General features: G+C 38.5%; 1 long non-coding RNA gene across 1 annotated transcript; it reads right to left on the reverse strand.

Moving 5' to 3' along the window:
• Positions 1-3,384: 3,384 nt before the first annotated feature.
• LOC121333559 lies at positions 3,385-5,416 on the reverse strand. Its single transcript, XR_005952309.1, has 3 exons — positions 5,310-5,416; positions 3,568-3,745; positions 3,385-3,466 (listed from the first exon to the last, which is right to left on the reverse strand). It is a non-coding gene; the product is annotated as an uncharacterized LOC121333559 (long non-coding RNA).
• Positions 5,417-6,748: the final 1,332 nt, after the last annotated feature.

The following is a 6,748-nucleotide window of genomic DNA, read 5'->3' on the forward strand; positions in this document are numbered from 1 at the left end:
GCTGCTCCTTCCTTCTCAGGAGGAGGACTCTTCACACGCATCCTGTTCCAGTGTGGGTTGCCTTCTACAGGATATAGTCCTCCATTAACTTCTTCAGCATGAGTCCTTCCCATAGGTTACAGCTCTTCACAAGCTTCAGCAGGGATCCCTTCTCTGGGGTGCAGCCCTTCAGGAAGAGACTGCTCCAGCATGAATCCCCATGAGTCCACAGATCCTGCCAGGAACTTGCTCTAGCACAGGCTTCCTGTGGTGTTGCAGCCTCCTTTGAACATCCACCTGCTCTGGAACAGGGTCCTCCGTGGTCTTCAGATGGATACCTGCTCCATCGTGGAGCTCCATGGGCAGCAGGGGCACAGCTGCCACACCGTGGTCCTCATCATGGGCTGCAGGGGAATCTCTGCTCCGACACCTGGAGCACCCCTTTCCACTGCTGCTTCATTGACCCTGGCTGCCTGCAGGTCTGTTGCTCAAATATTCTCACTCCTCTCTTCTCTGGCTGCCATTGCTTGTTGCACGTTTTGGATTTTTTCCTTCTTTGCTATCCCGGTGGCACTGCCACCATCACTGGTGGGCTCAGCCTTGGCTGGTGGCAGGTCTCTCTTGTAGGCAGCTTCCTCTGTCTCTGTCAGACATGGGACAAGCTTCTGGCAGCTTCTCAGAGAAGTTACCCCTGTAGTTCCCAAAAGTTACCCCCATGGCTCCCCTGCTACCAAAACCTTGTCATGCAAACCTAATACGAGTAATGTGAGTTTGAAATTGTAGTAATGTAAGAAGATGTCACGGTTTTAAGGCTGAAACCAGGATATTAGTGCAGCATTTATTCTAATGTCTGAAATGACAGAAAATACTCTTCCAAGCAAATAGTTAATTAGCAATTAATGTAATCAATAGATGCCTGGGGGAAAAAAATCTCCTTAGGTTATATATAAGTGAAATAGAAAAGATAGCAACCTAACAATCATTTGCCAAAAAATATTTGAGCATCTTCTAAAGAAACTGTTTCAAGCTATTAAGTTTTTTTTTTCTTAAAGCCTCAAAAAATATGTTTTTATCCATAATAACTTTGTAGAAGTTGCCTCAGTCTCTCTGGTAAATAATTATCATTTTTAAACTGATTAAATAAATATTTATATTAGAGATTAGAAGGGGTTTCAAGGACTTATTACAGACTCTGTTTGTTGTAAATAGGATGAAATGGCTCTGATCTAATCTCCTGGGTAAATAACAGATTTTATAACTTTTAATTAAAATGGGAGAAGTGAGATCATTTTAAACAAATACTAAATACCATCAAGGATTTGATTCAAAAGTGACAAAAGACATTAGATGTAAAAAAACAGAAGAATATTCTGTCCTAGATTTCAGTTTTCTCAATAAAATAAAATGCCAGCTGCTGACAGTTCCCTTCAAACCTTGTAATGTGGGATTGAAAAATGAGGTCTGGTCTTCAAACTTGTATGGACCACTTTACAAAAACTCTTGTGGTTTGAAGCCTTAACTGAAGGCTTAACATTAAGCAGACAATTTTTAAGATTTGATGTCCAATATGTTTTGTACATCAGCAGAGTCTGGAGAACAAGGGATAGAGTTACAAAGATTTTATTTCAGTGTGGAAAGAGACAGCTTTGTTCCTGAAGAGATTACTCTCACAGGTCAGGAATTTTTGTTACTGTTCATCCTTATATTAGTTTTGATCAAAAAAAATCCACTCAGAAACAGCAAGAAACAAGTTGATTTCCTGCTAACTACTGCTTGTAGGTCACTTTAATTGTATGAGGGAGAAATTTTCACCCTCTTTCCAGAATTATAAATGAATAATTGGAGGTTGTGAATAAGTGGTTGTGAATTAATTTCCCCACCCATTATTCAATTGTGAAATTATTTCTGGGAAAACTTTTCTCCCTGAGAATCTTGTTGTCTTAAAATAATTTGTAGGATGTGGCACTTTGGAAAATAAATTGTGAACGTGTGAAGTAGAAATGGAAATCTCCTCTAAAAGTTATAAAAAGTTATGAAAAAGACACGACACAAAAGAAGTCCAAAGAATGTCTTGGTACCTACTTCAGATAGCTCTTGAAGGTGCCACAGAAGAGGAATAAAGGACAGTCCTACAAATATTGTGTTAGGAAAAATGCTACTGGCTGTCAAGTCCAGTCCTTACTGTAAGTACCCTAAGTACCCAATGTGGTACATTTCTTAAACTTTAATCCAAGTAGTTTTTTATTATTACTCTCTTGTATTTATTGTTCCAGGCCATAAATTTCTACCATTTGCAAGTCACTATATATTTACCCTGAATATATTTTTTCTTTGCCAATTTTTTTTCTATGCACAATTAATTCTCTCATTCTTTGCATTTACTCAGAATATATTAGGTAATATGTATCATCTGTGCATCTTGGCCTTTTTTAAATTATGATAAACAAGACAAGATAGTCTGGTCTTCCCATAATTCTCTTCCCCCTCAGCATCTAAAAGGTTTCTGTGTGATGGTTCTGGTGTGGTATGCTGTTGAGGATCTACAAGAAATCTTCCACCGAGGCTTTGTAAAGTGTCACTGATATGACTATCTCTATTTCACGTGTAGTTTTCCTGATTAAAATAATAATTTTTTTTTAATTAATGTTCTGAACAATGACTCAGAATTGCCTAATGATGAGCTACATGCTCTATACATAGTGTTCTATACATAAGGTTTTGGGCTTGGTCATTATTTTTAGTGGTTGTTTTTTTGGATGCAATTATTACAATCCCTCATCAGCTGCCAGGCTTTAGTTAATTCTTAAAGTCCTCTGATGTTTGTGTGTGGTATTCTTAGACTTATTCATTGACAGTGCATCCCAAAGCTGTGAATCAGAACTTTTCCAAATTTAAGCAAGGTCAGGATGCAAAGACTGTCCTCAATACTCATCTAAGAGCTTCATTACCAGCCTCTCCCAACTAAAAGATTTGCTTTCAATATAGTCCAACATAATCCTCTTTTCTATTATTTTATCAGTTTACCTGTATTGTCTAATAATGTCCCATGTGTGTTTTACTGAAATCTGGATTGACCAGTGTCACAACCCAGTGGTGGTGTTTGGTAAATTCTCATTAGGCTGAAGAAAGACACCAGACCTCATTGTCAAGGAGCTCTTAGGCTTTATTGTACAGCCACCATAACTTTGGCAGCCAGCCCATTGTTCAGACTGGAAGGACACTGGTTAACAAGCCCTTAAATTTGTACAATAGATTTCCTCAAGAGGGGAGGCAAATAAGGCCTTGATTTTGTACAGTACACTTCAGTATTCACCTGTTGTGGCTCACAAGTCACACCACACCTCCATAATCCCCCAGATCCCACAACAGTGTTCAGTATGGAGCAAGGGGTAAAATAAGATAGACGTGTTTTCCTCAGAAGACAAAGAATGTCAGCAGCCTTTAGATCCCACGCTGGTCCTGCCAAGTGGATGTTTCAGAGCTGGAGCTGCAGGACAAAGAAAGAGGAGAGAGGAGAGGAGAGGAGAGGAGAGGAGAGGAGAGGAGAGGACCCAATCCACTCCCTTATTTAGTTCACCAGGTGCACACCTCTTATGAAAATCAGCCTTTCCATGCATTTGGTTCATGTGTGCTCAGCCAGCTCTTTTGCAGGAGGTTGTTTTAGGGGTGGCAGGAGCTGAGCATGAGACTCAAGGCGAAGCAGGAAGTCAGCTGAGACCAGCACTGCCTCACCACCACAGGACACTCTGCTCCAATCATGTTTTTCCTGTCATAACAATCAGAATTTGAGAAAAAACATGCTTAGTTCTGGTTCTCTACAATTAGTTATATTTTATTTTCATTTTCTAAAAGACCTTACCTGGATGCTATTGCACAATGCACAGATAGACCCACACTACTCATCATCATTTTTATTTGCTTCTGTACCTTTCAGTATTTTTTTTAAATAATCCAAAGCCCTGCCTACTGTTTAAGTCAGATAAGCTCAGCTATTACACTTTTTCCATATATTAAATGGAAAAAGCTCCAATTGTTTAGCCAAGAGGTACAGTTATCAGCCTTATAAATGTATTAACAATTCCTGGTATTTGACTTAGATTAAATGTGTAATATTTTTAGTCCTCTGGAATGGATATCTCCAAATTGAAATATCTCCAAATTGAGTTTTACTAGTCTTAGATTTAGTAATTCGGCTTGCCTACTGTGTCTCCCATTATTTTGGGAGATAGTTGACTCACCTTTTTCATCAATCATATCAAAAAAAAGACAAAACTTTAATTTACATTTGGGTACATGCCAACACTACCTTTAATTTGTGCTTAGTCCTTACCACATAGTAGGAGTCAGGATAGAGATTGGACAGCTTTTTTGATCTTGATTATTTATATGACAATTTTTATGGTAAAAGTTAATTTGCAAGTTCTAAATCAGCTTGACTTTTGGTGTTGTTGATATTATCTGACCATAGACTTCTAAGTTTGCTTTACAAATGTGTATCTCATTTATTGTATTTCTTAGCTTTTTGTTTATTCTTTACGTGGAGGGAATTCTCCCAGTGACCCTACCGCTTTTCCCTACACATTTTCCAAATGTATTTTCACAAGGCTTCCTCACTTTGGTCACCTTGAAAGTAGCAAAGGAAATGGTGACTGGCCCATTCTTTGGCCCTGGGGCCAGCTTGTGCATCAATAGAATTAAAACTCTTCTGGCATCCAAAAGAGGTGTCTGATCCAAATTGTCTATTAGGAGCAATCATGCAGACTTGCTCAGGCACTGACTAGGAAAGCCCTTGGTGGCCCAGAGTAAAATCGTGCCAGAGACCCTTTTAACAGCATGAGAGTGAGATAATAGAGCACCACAGGCAATGTTTAATTAACTCATGTAGATGAGTCACTGTGTGCCCCAGCTCTTCCTGCACATTTCCTGCAAACCAGGACAAAAAGTTGTTAATTCTCATGATCTTATCATGAGTTTCACATATTTTGGAGTATATCTTAAAGCATAAATACTCTAAAAGAAGTATTTTGGGATAGTTTTACTATGCATTCTAGAAAAAAAAATGTCCAATTTTCTTTTTTTGGATTGGTTGGTTGGTTTGGGTTTTGCTAGTTTTTTGGTGGTTTTGTTTTGTTGTTTCAGTTTGTTTGTTTGTTTGTTCATTTGTTTGCTTTAATTCACCAGTGGAGAAAGAAAAAATATCTCTACTTGAACACAAAACCTTCTATAAAAGTTATTCTGAACCCTGATCTTTATTTTTTCCTAATTTCTATACCATAAATAAGAAAGGTGTTTTGAATAATTTCTTCTGCATTTTCAATCAAACTACTGACCTAATTTAACTGTAATCTTGAGTGTTTTTCTGGAGAAAACAGAGCTGGAACGTGAATCAGCACATATGCTTCTCCAAGGCTGCAGCAACTTCTGATGTGAAGTATCAAACTGTGACAGGTTATGGAACTAGAAGAAGGGAAGGGAAAAGGAAAGGAAAGGAAAGGAAAGGAAAGCCCACATAAACAAAAAATCCTATTAGAAAGCAAAGCATGAGATTTATTTTGTGCCATCTGAAAATGAGACTCAGCTAATTCACAAGTTGAAACAAAACTACATTATTAGTAGTGCAATATGAGAAAAAAAAAAGGGAAAAAGCTGATATATATCAGTAAATCTTTCACTTTGCATTTGAAATGCCAGTCATTAGCTTTTTCGAGGATTTTGTTGTTTTGTTGGTGGTTTTTTGTTCTATTGAACAAGCTTTTCCAATACATGATTTAGGCCTCAAAAATACCATGTTTTAATGGTAATGTTATTTGAATCTGTTGAAAAGAATTTTGAGTATCCTAGGTTCCTGATCTGGATCAATACACTAAAAATTAAGTTTAAAAAAAAAAAAAAAAAAAAAGTGAAGCTATCATTTTGTTTTCTTTTCCCATGAGGCATTTCTCTGTAGTGGAACTATTGAGATGCTATCTTGTGCAACTATTCCTAATGCCTAGGAGCTTTCAAGATAAGATTTAAAGACAGGCCACTAAAGATATTCCATTTTTATTTTAACTGAATTTTCTCAATTGCTGAATGATTCTCTTATTTCACATATCTCAATCCATACTGCTATGGTGATTTTATTTTGTTTATTTGCTGGTTTGTTTTTTTGTTTATTGTGAAACTATTCCTGTAGAATCTCAGATTTTCTCTCTATTCTCTTTTGCTGAACTGACCTTGGCTGACTGCTGGGTATCCTGAAGCTGAAGTTTCTGCCCCACTCCTGAAGACAAGGACAGAAAATTTAATGGAAGGTTTCTTTGTTGAGATAAGGACAGGGAGAAATCACTCCCCAGTTACTGCCATGAAAAAAAAATATTTAAATTGGGGAAATCAGTTTAATTTATTAGTTATCAAACCAGAGTAGAATAATGAGAAATACTAACAAATCTATAAACACATCTCTGTTCCTCACAGGCTCAGCTTCACTCCCAGCTTCTGTACCTCCTCTCTCAGTAGCCCAGGGGGCCATTTCATTCTCCACATACTTTTCCTCTGCTCCAGGATGGAGTCCCTCCCATGGGAATTCTCCCAAAGCCTCTCCAGTGTGAGCCCTTCCCACAGGCTGCAGTTTCCTGCGAGCTGCTCTGGCGTGGGTCCCCTGTGGGGTCACAGCCCGGCTGCAGCCTGGGCTCCCGGGGCTCACAGCTCCCCTGCCACCTGAGCCTGGCCAGCTGCACCCACGGCACGGAACCGCGGTGATCTGCAATGGGTTCCTCTCATCACTCTC

Source organism: Onychostruthus taczanowskii, unplaced genomic scaffold (assembly GCF_017590055.1).
Source record: "Onychostruthus taczanowskii isolate IOZ18803 unplaced genomic scaffold, ASM1759005v1 scaffold17, whole genome shotgun sequence".
NCBI classification, from domain to species: domain Eukaryota; kingdom Metazoa; phylum Chordata; class Aves; order Passeriformes; family Passeridae; genus Onychostruthus; species Onychostruthus taczanowskii.